Source organism: Nyctereutes procyonoides, unplaced genomic scaffold, assembly GCF_905146905.1.
Source record: "Nyctereutes procyonoides isolate TBG_1078 unplaced genomic scaffold, NYPRO_anot_genome, whole genome shotgun sequence".
NCBI classification, from domain to species: Eukaryota; Metazoa; Chordata; class Mammalia; order Carnivora; family Canidae; genus Nyctereutes; species Nyctereutes procyonoides.
Genome location: NW_026575135.1, coordinates 38,070,141 through 38,087,259, shown reverse-complemented (window position 1 = coordinate 38,087,259; position 17,119 = coordinate 38,070,141). Strand labels below are relative to the sequence as shown.

Here is a 17,119-nt window from a genome sequence, read left to right as displayed (position 1 = left end):
GGGTGGGGTGGGGAGGGAGGAAGGATGGAGAAAAGAAAGGAGGAGGAGGATAATGAGGGGTGGAGAGTGAGAAGAAACAGAATGGATTGGATTGGACTAGACTAGACTAGACTAGACTAGAATAGGTTGAAAAGTATAGAGGGCATCCCAACAGTAGGCATGTTGTTTTTGAAACTGTCATTTGTACAGGGCTGTGTATACATGCTGAGTCACCATGTAAAATGTGTTTTCTTATTGTGAGTGGAGTCAAAATCAATTTGAAGAACACAGCGTTTAATTGTGATCCACCAATTCTGAGGTGAAGGGGCATGGAGGAGGCAGAGGAATGAGTGCTCAAAGCCAGCTGGCCAATCCACACTTTTTCATCAATTCCTCATCCAGCAGGATGTTGGCACTGCCCTGGTTTGACCCACCTCCCATTTGGCTGACACTGCCAGCTTCTTTTCCACAGTGGAGCAGGCAGTTGTCCTCCAAAGGTAATGTGGTCAGGAGCGGAACTTGAGAACTTCCCCTCAACATGTTCTTCATCACTTCATCACTTCACTTCACTGCCCCAGGTTGTTCTTCAACACATATTCAGTCTACCAAGGGGTTCCCCGTCATTTTTATGTTAGTTTCACAAATCTAGTTTTGCTTCTTATTTCTGTGGTTCTTCCAGGTTGGTTATATGAGAAGGAACCATCAGCTCAGGCTTGTTTTCATTGTGTTGGGAAGTAGAAAGCTTACTTACAGTTTGAGAGAGTGAAAAGTCATGGTCCTGTGCCCTGCCCTTCAGCAGCTCTGCCTCTGGCAGCCTTTACCTTCTTTCCACACCACCCCCGGCCCTCCCACCTCAGTAAATCCTGATGCTGGGTTCTTTCCCTTCCTCCATGCACTATCCATTTTGACTTCTGCCTTCGCCTGTGATTATTGGAAACCTCAGGCCCAAGCCAGCAGGGAAATTTAGAGCTAAACAATTACAATGTTGAAACCTTGACAAGTCCACCCTGGTTAATGGCTCTGAAAATATGAGAGAGGTGTGAACAACTAAATCTCTGACTCCATATTGTGGGTCTGCAAAGATAGACTTGTAGGACCTATTTACTTTAACGAGAATCTTTCGTTTTCTTTTCCTCTGATGTTATTGTTCCAAATGCTAGTCTCACTCAATATGGATTCATTACCAGGAGGATGGAGGATGGCTCAGATGTTTGGATAATCATCTTCTCAATAGTTTCTTTTTTCCTTTTCTGATTATGATTTTTGGAAATTGGCCAACAACAATGCAACAAGCAACCAACAAACAACCTGCTGAAAAAAGCTTACGGTGCTGGGTTGCATTAGTAAATTATCATATATTAGATGCAGGTGGGATTCCTCAGCTTCCCAGCCTGCCAGAAAGCTTTTAATAAAACAGCATGAGAAGTGAAGAACTGCTTTTGAAAAAGAGGTGTCATGGAATCTGGGGAGGAAAGGAAAAGGTGAGATAGCTCAATGGTCAAAGATAAAGCTCTGTGCTGCTGGAAGGGAGGTTATCTAGTGAGTGATAGTGGGTGAGCCATCATGGACAAGCTGAAGAAGCAGTCTTTGCCTTACTGGGGCAGGTCAAATTAGAGGTCTGACCTCCACTTCTTTGGAGTAGTGTAACACCTGCACACCTTTTACATGGCCTTATGATGGGTGCAGGGTACTTCCCCACCCTTTGACTTTAGGGTTCGCCAAGTGATTTGTTTTGGCCAATGGAAGGTTTGTGGATGTTATGTGAGTATAGGCTTGAAATGCACTTGTGAGATTGGGTTGGCCCTCTTGTACTTAACTTTTTTACTATCAAAAGAACATACCTCAGGTAAGTGCTGGTCCAGGGAAAGTGAGAGACATGTGGAGGATCTCTAAACTAACCCACGGGCTGGAACCAAGCCCAGCCAAGTTCAGACCACATCAGTAGCTGAACCTCTCTCAACTCATTGATGTGTGAGAACAAACAAAAACCTCATACACATAAATAAAACACCCCAGCTGTTTGTTGATTTCCCCTGAAATTTTGTATTTTGGTTGTTTGCTATATAACAAACCTGATTGCTAACATTCACTTAATAAGGCTGCCCTTGGATAAATGGGGACGGCACAACCTGCTTTTTTTTTTTTTTTTTTTTCAGTTGATAACCTGAGTTTAAGGAGTAGAAGTGGCTTTAGAGTCCAGGAAAATTAAACCATCGCTTTCTGTGGCAAGATGCCCAATCCAAATGACAGTACCATCCTCTCCAAGGTATGAGTCTGTCGGAGAAGAAAGAAGAGACAAAACACAGTCTCCAACACTTTCTGAGGAATAGCAAATATTGAGGGATCAGTTCTAGCAAGGAGCAGAGAAATAACATTTCCAAATGTTACTTACAATAAGAGGTTGAAGTGAAGGCCTTTGGGTGATCCACATGTAATTATGCCAAAATAAAGAAAAAACTGTCCTGAGAGCTTTGATGATCATGGCTTAGTTAAGAGTGGACAGGAGTCCACTTAGCCTGGAGTGATGTCGCTTCTAATTCAATGCTGGAAGTTTCAGGGATTTGGTTGAACTGATAGCGGGTCTCAATCTTTAATATTTTGCACAGTGCCAACAAATAGGAGATGCTCAATAAATCGACTTGCAATTGATAGATTATCAGGAAGCTTAAACCTAATCATAGCACTGCCATTAATTAATTACATGACCTCAGATTAAAAGCTTACCTTCTCAGTTTCCTCATGTGGACAGAAGAATGAAACTATGTGATGTCTGTGGTCTCTATAATTGTTGGGGGGATAAAATGAGATGAAGATGGAGAAGTGATAGAATATTATTTCCCCCAGGTGCGACTTTGTTGAAAGCTTGGTACTTGTGGAATGAAAAGAATGCTGAAGCCAGAAGGCAGCCTTGAGGGAGTAATAGTAAGAGACTCCCCCTATTATCTCTACAGGAAAATGGGCAAAGGGAGTAACAGCAATATTGCTCTGTCCTTTTACCACTGTAATTTGTGAGGCCAAGTCAGGCCTGTGGGCTAGGAAATCAAGCTTTTTATTGTACCTTAAATTGCATGCTGGGAGTCCTGGTTTGACCCTATAGTTGTTTTGTAAAAGCATATCCTCAATTAGCTGCATTGCAGGATGAAACCAGCAACATTTCTGATCATCTGGCTTCTTTTTTAAGATCTCCAGTGACATGGTATTATGGCTTGAAGTGTGTCCCTCCAAATTCATATGTTGAAGTCTTAACCTGCAGCATCTCACAGTATGACCTCATTTGGAGATAGTCTTTACATAGATAGATAATCAAATTAAAATGAGGTCATTAGTGTGGGTTTTAATCCAAAATGACTGGCCTGCTTATAAAAAGGCAAAATATGGAGACAGGCACATTTGCATAGGGAGAATTCTATGCAATGATGAAGGCAGAGATCAGGTTGATGCTTCCATAAGCTAAAGAACACCAAAGATTCCCAGCAACCCAGAAACTATTTTGTTGTAATAGCCTTAGAAAACCAAAACATATGACATCTCTGTTTATGAAAAAGCTGGCTCTTTGTGTTAACAGCAAAGATTTATACAGTGCTTATGATTTGTCAGGCACAGTGTTAGGTACTTTTCTTATAACTCATGTATTCCTTCTAAGAATCCCATGGCATAGGGCTGATATTACCCCTGTTTTGCAGATGAGGAAACAGGCACAGAGGGTTTCATCAACCCGCTCAAGGTTGCAGAGTCAGTATATGACAGAGTCAGGATATAAACCGAGGCACACTGGCTCCAGGTTCTGTCTTCTTGCCTGTCATGCATGTGATATAGGGTACTTAATGGTGTCCTCTTGTTCTTACACATGACTCAAGTCTGCTGCCTTGGTCTTTGCTCTCTGGATAACACAAATGGACTTTATTTCCAACTCTATAGCATGGCCTCTCTCTTACATTTATGACATGGCTACCTGAGCCTTTACCCTCTCAGGCACCCTCCTCTGAATATGCCTTACTTTGTCAGCATCACCATTAACTTAACCACAGTTATCCGGAAACCCAGATGTGGTCTGATCCAATTGGAAAATGGTGAAGTTTTCACTTTCTGTGATCTAAATATTATATTGATTTTTAAAGAAGTTACATTACACTATGATCGCATATTAAACTTGGGGTCGACCGACAGACCCAATCAAAACTCATAGCTGTTAAGCAGGTATCCCTCTGTTGGTGGAGTTGAGTCTTTCAATGGAAATAATGGACTTTGCATTCACCCCTAATCATTTTGTTGTGTTTTCTTCTCCTCAGCATTTTAGACTATCAGGGTTGCTTGAATGCTTGAATCTTGTTCTATAATACATGGCCTTCTATCATTGTATAGTGGATTTCTTCACTGGAGTATGTTGTGGGCAGTAGTCTCCTGGGAAGTTCTATCATTTCTACCTAATTCAAGATGATTTCAGCCCAGCAGTTTGGTCTTAGTGATATGAAAATTTCAGGCAGTAGTGTGTGTGTGTGTGTGTGTGTGTTTATGTTGGTGTGTATTATACTCCAGTTTAAAAAATTTGGTTTGCCCATAATTTTCTTTGATTTTTTAAGGTCCTTAATTGTTTCCTTTCTCCTTTTCTCTCGCTCCAAAATAGGAATACTGAAGCATGTGCAGGTGAAGAGGCCATGCCTTGTTGATCTACCCAAGATCAAGTTTGATCTACCCAAGAGGGGTGCTACTAGGTCTCCTCTTCTATAGCTTGCCTATGGTGGTACAGTGAGTAGGGAAATCTAATCCACTTACCTTTGAGGATGTTCTTAGAAGATATTCTTTAATAGGAAACATTGTTCTCCACTTGGGAAAGAAAGCAGGGCTCAGCAAGTGTTCTTAGCAGCTATCTTCACATCTTCAGCTAGGAGTTCTATCTAATAGAAATACTGACTCCCAAAGCCACCCCAGTCTCCTTCTTTCCTATGGTGGGGTGACTTTGTCTTCTTGAAAGCATTTGGGCTTTTTGGCTGTTATTTCACTATATTCTTCCTGCAATTTCTTGTTGTTCTGAATGAGTAGCTACTATCTCTGTTTTCACTGATATGGGGAATGCCTTTGTTTCAACTGATTTTATAGTTCTTATAACAAGATGGACATTGTCAGTCATTTTCTAGCATTCATTTTCCCTTTCTTTCTCCTAACAAAATACCTGATTTTCTTCAGATGTTCTATCACCACATATAATGCAGCCCAATAACTCAAGGGAGGTTCATTCAGTCCCTGGTTTCAGGGGATTAAACCCCTGGTTCAGCCAGAGATACCAACCCAATCTCCTTTGCTGGTTGTTACTTAGGGAATCAGGGCTTATGACATTTCATACTTGATGGTCTCCTGGTAACTACTGATCCAAGGTTGGCCGTGGGACTAAGGTGGCCAAATTAGACTTAAGGGAAAAAATTTTATTTCACAATTAGGAGAGAGCTTTTGTCTCTTGCTTGATGAACATGAACAAGGAAGAATACAGCCCTAAATGCCGTTGACAACCAAGTTGCGATCATGAAGGAAACCAGCTTGAAGATAAAGCCAATACATGCAGAAGGGCCAAATGAGAGAATTTCAGAGCAACAGAGGTGTTCCTACTCTTCCTGACTTCTTCATTATTTATACCTCTGAGAGTCAAACATTCTCATTCTAAGTGAGAGTCAAACAGACGTTTAAGAAAATATGAATCTCTATTCTTGCCAGTTATGGTGGAGCTCCTGAGGTGAGCTTGCATGAGAGAAAACCAAAGTTTTAAATGGTTGTCAGCTATGTTTGTATAATGTAAATGAAATATTGGCTTTTTCTCGATCAGCTTTTCTAAATGGAAGACAGAGTTGATCACTGAGCCCTCAAATGACTTCTCCACTGATCTACTGTTTTATCCCAATAGTTCCACTTATCATAATGGTAGGATAGTGGTGATCCATGGTGAGCTGATCACATCTTAACAGTGGAACAAAACTATAACAACCTTTAAAAAAAATCCTCAAAAATCTCATGTTGATTTGGAAAACTGCCTAAATTATGTTGGAAAATAGTTCAACGTATAAAACTTTAAAAAAGGAAAAAATGCATTATGGCCTTTCATTTCTAGATGGCTGCTCATAGAAAAGGTATTTGGTATCTTTCTCACAAAAATGTAAACATTCTCACAGTGTGTCATATTTCTTGAAGCTTGGAGAACTTGGAGAATGAAGGGTTTAATGTTATAAAATGATTATTATTTTATAATAATAATCATGATAATTATATTGATAATGATATTAATAAAAATGATAATTATTTCCAGCATTTCTTATCAGATAGCCATAGCTTATAAGAACATGAATCATATATGGCCCAAACTAGTTTGATGCAGAATAAATTCATGCACATCTTCATGCTTGGTATGATGCATTTACAAGCTTTAGACATTCAGTCTTTTTTCTTATGTGACAGCCTTGCTTTAATGCCAAAGGACTGGTAACCTCTGGTGGCCTGAATCCCAAGTTTTCTTTGGCCAATGTAAACTTTCTTCACTGTTTCTGACCTGGGTGTTGGGTAATTTGTTTTTTTTTTGGGGGGGGGGTGAGGGGGCAAAGAAGTATCAATTCTTGAAAAGAATAAACTTTCTTAGTTTCATTTCAAATAACCAATGTATAACTTCTAGTTTTTCTTTTATTTGAACTAATAAGTCTGTGGGGGGTGTATGTGTGTGTCTGTGTGCTTGTGTACACACATGCATGAGCTTTTATAAACCAGTAGCAAACAACATAAGAGATGTGGTCACATAGAATGGACTGAGCATCCTTTTCTTGAGTGAGAGATAATAAATCATTCTTCTCAGGTGGAATCTTTTATTTATGCTCTGGGATTCCATTTTATCGAGAAAGCTTTGGTTTTCCTTTTTGGCTTTGTCTACGCTGTGTTTTAGCAAGTAATTCAAATCAAGCTGACATTTATTAGTGAGGACATGGTCCACTCCAATCTCATACTCACAGACCAGCTGTTGCCATTCCAGTTTTGCTATGGGAAAGCCCATTTGTAAGTATGGGTGTGCAATGGCCATGTTGCATGGTTGCAGATTTACTATTTGTAAATCAGTGGAATAAAATCACTATCCACTCCCACGCCACAAGAATATGTTATCAAGGGTTTTTATTTTGTCATTAAAAGTTGATAACTTAAAATCTGAGCAATTACATAGGGTTACTATAATCAGGAACACAAGATTTTAGTAATGGTTTCTATGCTGAAAATATTTGATTTCGTTTACTTCTTTTTTAAAAGATTTTATTTATTTATTTATTTATTTATTTATTTATTTATTTATTTATTTGAGAGACAGAGAAAGAGAATCTCAAGCCAACTCAGCACTGAGCCTGACACAGGCTCGATCTTCTGACCCTGAGATCATGACCTGAGCTGAAACCAAGAGTCAGTCTCTCAACAGACTAAGCCACCCAGGTGTCCCAAAGTATTCCTATTTTCTAAGACATTATGATTATTCTATCCTCACAACAGTCCTAGGGGATGGGAGGGTACATGCCATTATCTGTGTTTTACAGTTGAAGAAAGGCAACTGAAGGGAGCAAAGGGATTTTTCCCAAGTTACAAAGCAAGTTACAAGTGGCCAGTTCAGGGGAACAAACTTTGAGCTTCCACATTCTACTCTCTTTTACCACAGGAAGAAACAAAGTTTGAGACATCACTCTAGGGTAATTCCAAAATACTGTATGCATTGCTCTTGACATTGATGTTTTAATATTTGGTGGAGATATTAAATAACTCTTTGTTAGAAGGAACTGTTTATTGGGGTACTCTGGCTGGCATACTTGTGAAATTGTTTCTATGTTGTTAAATACTTCTTAGGGCAAGGGTGGGAGTGGTTCTAGGACATAGCTTCACGTTCCTTTCTTTCTTAGAGATCCAGAAATTCATATCCTGTAAACAAGAAGCCTCTTTAGCTTCAGGTGTTGGAAAGATCTTTTGGTGTTGTTAGCTTCCCCATGGAAGAAGTAAAAAGTTTCAATGTTCTTTCTGCATCTAAGAGATTGTTTTGTCCTGAAAACCCTATGTCCTGGAATTCTCTCTGTGATTTTGAGAACTCATTCAGTTAACAGAATTTTGAATGTCTGTATATACTGGCAGTGCTCAGCCCTCTCTCTGGTGATCTTACCATGTTGTGTGTGTGTGTGTGTGTGTGTGTGTGTGTGTGTACATGTGCACATGTGTGCATGTGCAGGGATTGTATTCGGGAGTAAACAGTCGATTTTGCTGAGATTAATGATAGACTAAAGAGACCAAAATGTTCTTTTTCTACTTGACTTACTCTGCTCTTAAGGGATATTCCATTGAGTGAGTGTTGGACATGGGTAGTTCCTTTTAACCCTGGATCAATATAATCCAGAAGTTGTGCTATTAGTGTTTGAAATCTGAAAAGCAGGATATTTAAAGACTGTTGCTTTAAGTTAGGGAAAGAGTAAATTGTAGTCCTGGGTGCCATTTTTATTTAACCCTGAGGAGCAACAGAGGTGGTCTACCAGCTACCTGGCTTGGACTGGGAATGGCCCCATGGAGCTGGAGGGCAGTGCCAGGCAGAGGGAGGTAGGAGGTAGCTTCCATACTTCCTCATCCTCTTTATCTACACTTCCTCCCTAACTGATCTCATCCCACTCCTATGCTGCATTTTTCAGAGCTTGGTCAGGGAAATAGAAGCCACTCTAGGATTATAAGCAGTAATTGTGTTTAATTCAGAGAAGCAGAAGCTCACAAAACTTTTGGAAGGTAAAGGAAACTGCTGCTGCTGATCTCAGCTCCTTGCAGTATTGGAGTGGGTAATTCTCAAAAGCTTGCCCTGAAGTCACTATTTCAATTCCAGGAATTGCACTGGCCTATAGCTCTGGAGCAGGTGATTCTCCAGAGCTTTCTTGGAAACCTTCGCATCTGCTGACTGACCACGCATCTCCTGGAAGTCTCCAGGGAGAGCTCAGGCTTCCAAACTTTGTGCAAGCACCTCTGAGAGGCAGATCCCAGCATCTGAACATACAGGGGAGGATTTCTGAGAAATGTGTTTCCAGGCTTCTCCACTGTGATACAGAGGAGAATGTAGCAGGAAGTGGCATTGATGCCGAGTTATCAGCTGACCACCAAGGATATTGCCTGTATCCACTAAGACATTTTTTTGATTCTCATTACATGTGACACTCTGTTCAAGAATGCCTGAGACCAAGGCTCCGTGATGATCACAAATATGAGTGGGGGAGCTACTTGCCCCTTGGTGGTCTTTATCTTCTTTAAAAATTACTCTCTTAGGAAAAAGGAGGGAAATAAGAAATGAAGAAAAAAAGAAGCCAGTGATGGCCTCACTTTAACCTATTTTGTCCCCAAAGCAAAAAACTTCCCTCACTAGTGAAGGTAATTTTAAAAAAATTCATATTCATTATTCCAGTTACTCACTGAGCCTTTACCAAGTCTAAATGAATTTCAGACATCGACTAGGAGTTGTATACCCCAACATAAGAGAGACTCCTAAATCAACAGTTCTCAAATGTCTGATGCAGCAAAGCACTTCTAGGGTATTAATATGATGAAGAAAGATATCTTTTCTTTTAAAAGTAAGAGAGATGATCAGGAAAATAGAAAAAACTAATTCTTGTGAGGTGGAGAATTGTCTCCTGGTTCTTCCCTCTGGCTATTACTTTTTTTAATCCCCATTTCATCATTTACTTGCTTTCTAAACTCTCTTTTTCTCCTCACACTGATAGTGCCATTTGCTCTTCTCCTTTGTTTTTCCAAGGAGATTTGGCCACAGTAAGTGATGGTCATCCCCCAGTCTGGGGAATACTGATCATATTCATATAAATCATCTGTGGTAACATATGACTGGCTGACTGACTGCTCAGGCCTCTAGGTCTTGGAATGCATCCTCCACCCAAAAGCCCTCCTCTCTCCCACATACATCTTTATCACTGGATTTCAAAAACAGATAATACACAGGATGAAGTAAGAGCTTTTTTTTTTCCCCCAACATTCCCTCCTCCTACCAAAACTCACCATTGTACCCAATGGGAAAGAAATGAGATAATTAGGATTTTTTTTTCCTTAGAAAATTTGCAAGACGAAGCCCAAGAGACAGAGCATGCCAGATGTTGTGGAGAGCATGACTGCCCAGTCCCTTCGGCCACACATGCTGAAGTCATGAAGTTGGGAAATCTGACTCAGGAGTCACCATCCAGTGTGGGAGCTGATGAAGCGCCAAATGGTCTGGGACAACTGGTAACCCAGCCAGTCCCTGGAGCACAGGCCTGATCTGAGGGCTTTCTTGGGCAGGGATCAGTCGGAGAGAGACTGGAGGGCTGGGATTATTATTACTTCAGGGATGTAATGTTCTGGGAAGCCCTGAAAGGTCAGATCAATTCTGGGGTCTGGATCAACTGTGGACCTGGTATCCATGTAGTTGCAAGGGAAGTCCTACGCACTTGGAGTGTGCCCTGGGTGAATGGTACAGCACCTTGGATTCATATGCCTAGGACAAATGAGATAGGATATTCAGTAGTTCAGATGTGAGAAAGCCAGAAAGCACATACTTCCATGCTTTCTCTATTATAGCTTTATCTTTATTAAAATTACAATGTAAGTCAGAGATCTCTCGGTATAAAAATGAACAAATGCATCAGAGGGAACAAGCCTTTAAATACATTTAGATTCAACTTGTTGGTCACTCAGCCCACTTACAGTTAGTTTCCCTTTTGTCTTATGCTGTTTCTCCAGGTCGACATGGGATGTTTGCACCAGTCTTTTATGGATTCAGGAGGCTTGAGCTCTATGCTCAGTCTTGATACAACTTGGCAAAGCCAATGGGCTCCTCCTCTGTGGCCCTGCTGTCAGTTCTGGAGGCAGCCAGGGCTGCTTCCCTGGAGACAAGAGCACCTTGCTGGGCTCCCGTGGAAGACGTTCCCCAGACATGGAGTCCTGTCATCAGCATTGCCTCCGTACCCTCGTTCTCAAAGGAGTTTGCTTAATTGTCACCTGTGAAACTTGTGATGAGTGCAGATTGCAAACTGCCAGCCCCAGAGGTCTGGGGAGCCACCGAAGACCACTGCATCTTCAGTCAGTTGCCAGGTGAGTCTGGCAGAGTTGCTGAGAAGTGCTGGCATGCCCGGGACAGCTGCCTCAAGAACTCCTCTTTCCAAGGATGCCTCCACATGTCTCCTTCGATCCCCCTGCCCAGCAGGTGCAGACATTTGCTAACAGAAGTTCTTTGCTGTATTGCTGTATGTCAGAGCATTTTACAACTAGCTTTCTGCAGAACAGTAAAAAACAAAAGAGTTCAGCTTAAACATAGCCAAACAACTTTTAACAGAGCAGTAAAGTGATTTCCTCACTGGGCTCTGCTCTGAAGCAGATCTGAGAAGTTCTTGTCATGCTGGACCTTTTTTCAAGTTTACCCTGGGCCCATCTCAGATTCACCCTACAAGAGACCTGGACTGCCAGGTGGAATGTGGTCTCCAAGGACCATTACATTGGCTGATTTCAGACCTGTGTCCTGGGGGGCAGCTGGGAGCTGGCTGAGGTCTCAGGCCAGCTGGGTAGCAGAGCCCTATGCCCAGCGCTGCTTGGTGGCCTTCCGAGCTCCACCACATGGGTGGTCTGCGTGCTGGCAGAGCACAAGGCTGCAGGAGTTCACAGCCCCCTCTGGGGGACATGACGAATGGCCTTGCTGACAAACCGTGGTCTGCTTTCCATCTCTGAGCCATGAACGGTTTCGTTTTCAAAGCCAGAAAACAAACCACGGGAACCAGACACAACACACGCAGGCCACAAATGATGCAGCCATAGTCTCGTCTCAAGGAAGGGACCTGCAAAGGTAAAAGAAACACAGCTTTGTTAGAACTCTTCGATGAAAAGTTAATACAGAAAACTCAACCAGAGCTTGTAATGGGACCTCCCGCGCCCTCCCCAACTGGGCCTTCTGGCCTGGGGGAGAGTCAGTCCTCTCTCATGGCCAGACCCATCTGATACTGGTCTTCTCCAGGGGCTTTCCAACTGGGCTCCAACCCTGGGGGCTTCCCAGGCCACCGTGGAGAGGGATTTGGGCAGGCCAGAAAGTACTCTTGCTCCCCTGCACTGACCAGCTGCATTTCTATCTGACTTATTCTTATAGTGCTCCCAAAATCTCTTTTGAAGGAAATGTTCTGCAGGTAAACAACATTTGAACTATTCTAGTCTGTGCCGATCCCACGTACATTCCAATGGATGCTTCCAGTAAAGAATGGAGGAGGTCAGGATAGCAATTTTACAAGAAGTGCATCAATTTCTGTGTCCCTCTGTCTGATGTTGCCCACCAGTTCCCTTTATCACCCTCTGCCCCTTCCTTTGGGCACTGGCATGATAATTTAGAGTTGTGTTATCAAAAGCCAGAAAGAACTAGTAAAGAATTAGGTCACTGTAGGAGCCCATGGACATAGGCCTGTCTTCTGCATGTTCCTACAGCAACATAGGAAATATCACAGATAACTTGAGCCTGGAGAAGGATGGATCACCTTTTTAGGTCCACCTCCCATACATGAGTGCTCCCTACTGGCCACATGTATAATAAGTGATATTGTTCCCCTAGCTATAGCTGAATCAGTCTTCCTAGCGTAGTGGTGATCTTCACCACATATTCACACCAATGCAGGAGGTGGGATGAGAAGTAAGATGATAAGCATTGTGGGAGAAAGCACATTGTGGGCAAAGGCAGGGAGGCATAAGTGAATAAGGAATGTGGTAGGCTGCGGGGAGCACCTGACAAGGAGGGTGGGGCCCTTGTCATGTTGGGTTAGAGTATTTGGAATACTCTTTTAGACAATTGGGAGACTTTTGGAAGTAGTTTAAGCATTTGTAATGATCAAATCTAAATATTTCAAAGTTAATGCTAGTGACTCAGTGGAACATGGATAGGGAGTGGAGAGGTGGTTAAGAGATGCTTTCTCAAAATGGTTCATTTGTTCAGTCATTCAAAAAACTTCATGGAGTGTGTGTCAAAGGGGAGAGGATGAGGGCTTAAACTATGGTGGTCACTGGAGAAAGGAGGAAGACATTCACAACATACGTCCAACAAGACCTGACGACTGATTGGCTGTGGGTCTGAGGGAGGGGCAGGGGTCAGGGGTTACTGAGACCACAGAGGGACGGATAGGACCATTACTCCACAGAGAAGTTCTCTAGGGTGTGGGCTGGGGAGCAGTGGGGATGTGTACAGAAATGAGCACATTTCTCTCTAAGCAAAGAGACTATCCTTTGCTAGTCCAAGCATTTGGAGGACCTTCAGGAGATTTAGCATCAATCCACACCTTTTAGAAAATTAATGTGAAAGCAAAGAAGTATATTACAGGATGATGTGAAACAATCAGAAACGTGCTAACAGGGAGGTCATCGGAAGAACAATTTATTGTAAAGGAATGTGATCCCAGTACTAGTGTGAAAGCCCTTTCAGGAGCATTTGTGCCTCCTAATGATTCATAGCAAGGCCAGGACACCGTCACCTTCAGTGAGGGTGGGCTTCTTTGGAGAGTTTAGATAAACATTTGGGCTGGTGGAAAAATGCTGGCTGAACTTCTTTTGAGGAAGTGTGCTCAAGGGAATGAGGTGAGGGCAGAAGATCCTATTTTCTGCCAGTTTTCTCCCCTTCCTCATTCTCATCCATTCAGAACATTCCTTGGAGGTGGTTTCTCAAGCTTCTGAAATCCACACTTGGTTCTCTCTCTCTCTCTTGCATGTGCACCCACATACACTCGCACATATCCACTCACACAGTGAAATACGGACAACTCTGTGAGTTACTGGGATATTTTTTCCATATCAACTACTTCCCCATAGAAGCATGAGAAAGATGAAATGGCCAGAGAATAACAGAAAGAGCAAGGCTTTGGTGCCAGACAAACCCAGAGTCTCATTCTGCCTGATATGATCCAGTGTGAGACACTGAACTTCCCTGAACCTTGATTCCTTTAAAACTTCTTAGAGCCATCTCAATATTGGATGCGACGTCCGTAAAATATCTCAGAAGGCATTTGATAATTGTTAGGATGAAATTAGGACTTTGTGATTGTATGCTGTAAAGGCTTCCTTGTTTCATTGTTCATAATAGTGAAGCATGGTCCCAGCATATCCTCCAACAGGTAAAATTCTCTAGAAACAAAACTTTAGCAAATATCAGTGTGGAATTTATTAATGTTTTATTTAATTACTTGGGGGCATTTAATGAAAGAATGAATTATTAAGTGAGAACATTGATTGTTCCCTGTGTATGGCAAGAAGATCTCCTGTGTATGCTTAAAATAGCTCCATAAAATGTAGAGCAGACCACAGTAAATTAAAGAAAGGAAGGAAAATGGAATGAGGATTGAAAACACGATTTAGCCTGGAAGTCTGCATAAAACGACAGCCACGCCCCAATTATCCTACATCCCCCATGCCTAGGACTTGCAGCTATTCTAGAATGGGTGGTGACTCCAGACCCAAAAGAGAATAAACTGCTGCAGGAAGTTGAAGATGCATGACCATTGGTAACTAATGGGCTAGGCAAGGCGAGCTCCCTGGTTTCCCTACCCCTCTGGACTGCTCACCCCTCTTCACTCTACTGTGCTCCCTGGAAGCCTTGCTTTTGGGCTTCTTGTTAAGTTCGTCCAATGGAAGACCCTTGCAGGATATGGAAGGGAGGGAAGAGAGAAAGTTCGGGATATTTATTCCCCTGGTTCTTTCACCTGAGGTTACTGCTCCTTTCCAACATGGTCTCTTTCTGTGACACTCTTCTTCCAGACCTTAGAATTTAAATTCGAGGTTCCTTCTCCTCACCACTTTTGGGCCTAGAGGTGGTAAAGCACCCAGGCTGGTCCTCACAGCTGGGCTGCTGTGGTTAGTGAAAGGGTAAACTGAATCCCCTGTAACCAATAAGTTCTGAAAGCTTCCCTGTGTTAAGACACAAGTCTAAGAGTTAATGGTCACAGTTTTTATAACCTATCATTTTGGAGATAAAGCCAAATTATATTCCACATATTCCCCAAGGAAAGCAATATTCGTTGAGGACCTTCTACTTGCCAGACTAGTATATTTTAATCCTCCTAGGAGCAGAAAGTAGAATAACATTATCCCCATCTTATAGATGAGGAAGTATGTTCAGTAAAATTACATAACTTGCCTGGAGCTACACAGCTAGTGTGTTTCAGATGTGAGAGCTAAACACAACTTTCCTGATTCTCCTGAGCAACCCCGCAATTTCAGAAAAAGAATGAATCCTTATCTGGAATGATCCACGAACAATTGCAGCGGTTGAGGCATGACTCTACATTTCTTTGTTCTGCTGATTTTTTCACAGCCAACTTTGCTAAGGCTGCATTGTATAAAAGGTGCATCATTTACAAGGAGGCTTACTGAAGTAAATAGGTGCATCTCTCTTAGTGGCCTTGATCTATGCTATCATTGAGAAACCAAAGGCAGGACAGTACTAAGCCTCAAATGGAGCTATTAAGAGAGAAAGGGAGAGACAGAGACAGAAAGAAAGGGAGGAAGAGAGAGAGAAGCTTACATTTTGCCCTCCTTTGCAGCTTGTGCCTTATGTTCCAGATGGTCAACTCTGTGTTGGGACTAGTTAATTTTACATTGCAAAATATTTCATAGCAGGTGAAAATGCCCACTGTGAGAAATGAAGAGAAAGAAAATCTGAGCTATAGAGGGAAAAAGACATGAAAACAGTTAGCCTAAGCCTTGGAACCAAATATTTTGTTCAGTGAAATCTAATAGTTACTGAGGAACCAAATATTTTGTTCAGCGAAATCTAATAGTTACTGAGGATACACACAGCACCGTCCAAATCAGAAGTTGGCTGTTTTTCAGCTGTGTGACTTTTGACTAGTTAATCAACATCTCTGAGTCCTTCTTTTCCTAATAAAATGGAGTTAATCTTATTACCCTAACTTACAGGGTCATTTTGGAGACTACATTACATTCAGGCATAGTACATATTTGAAATGTAGTGGATCAAAATAAATGGATTCCATTGTCATCATCATCATCATCAGTGTCATCATCATCATCGCCACCAAGGACTTCAAAGCCTGGTTGGAAGGATATTCAAATAAGTGCTGCTATTTAAACATAAAAATATGTTCATGCTGAACAGCGTTTCTCAAAGGAAAATGAGAACGCTGGCTTTGGTCCATACCTTTGAGTGTTGGGGCAAGCCACTTAATTTCCCTGAGCCTCAATTTTGGCATAAGTAAAATGGGGCTAATAATGTGTCAGCTTCCCAGAATACTGTGTTAATGACATAGATGAAATGAAACCTGTTACCTTAGAATATGGAATTACATGGTAGTAAGAGTGGCCCTGACTTGTAACACCACTAGTCAAGCTTTTGCCACCTTTGATTGCTGTCTCAATGGTGTGCAGTCCAGAACCAACATTTTAAAGATCTCTTTCCATTTCCAAAAGCAATTTCTTGATTCATTTTCCTTTGTAATGTCCCCCCTTGGAAGAAATAGACTTGCACATATTAGCCAGAGAAATTGTGTGAATTGGGATTGGGGGAGCAATCATGGTACAATATGCTGTGCTCACATCTAGGCATGTTATGTTTCTAGTCAAATTAAGGCTACTCTGAGAATTCCCAGCTCCAAACCTTGCCTGGGGAAGTGAGGGCCCATTCTGTAGCTCTGACATGAGATTGTCACCAATGAGACAGCGATAAGCCCTTACTTGTGAAAGTATTCTTCGGTGTGAGAGGGGTGGGGGAAGAGGGAGTTTTAAATTTTATTTTAATAATTTCTCTTAAAACAGAAAACAGGGGTGCCTGGGTGGCTCAGTCGGTAGTCAGTGATCTCCGGGTCCTGGGATCGAGACCTGCATGGGGCTTCATGCTCAGCAGGGAGTCTGCCCCCTCTCTCTCTCTCTCTCTTCTCTCTCTTTCAAATAAATAATAAAATAAAATCTTTTTTAAAAACCCACAAAAAACAAATTGGTTGACTCAACAACTATTTAGGGGGTGACTGTTACATATATGACCCTGGCTTTGAAAACCCCATGTCTTTGAGACTTACTCTAACATAAATTTCTGCTAGATTTAATAAAGCCCCACCAGCCTTGCAGCCACCCTCAGAAGGGTTAACATTCAAAA

At 41.9% G+C, this 17,119-nt stretch overlaps 1 protein-coding gene across 2 annotated transcripts in view; it reads left to right on the top strand.

The window, feature by feature from the left end:
- Positions 1 to 12,338, top strand: part of CCDC171 (coiled-coil domain containing 171) — a 396,084-nt gene extending 383,746 nt beyond the window's left edge. The window contains exons 27-28 of one of the 2 annotated variants that reach the window (XR_008661460.1): positions 10,070 to 10,225; positions 10,735 to 12,338. The gene's annotated coding sequence lies outside the window, so the exon portion shown is untranslated. Of the gene's footprint in view, positions 1 to 10,069; positions 10,226 to 10,734 lie in introns of those variants that run through there. The other variant, XR_008661461.1, reaches the window with a different exon arrangement.
- Positions 12,339 to 17,119: the final 4,781 nt, after the last annotated feature.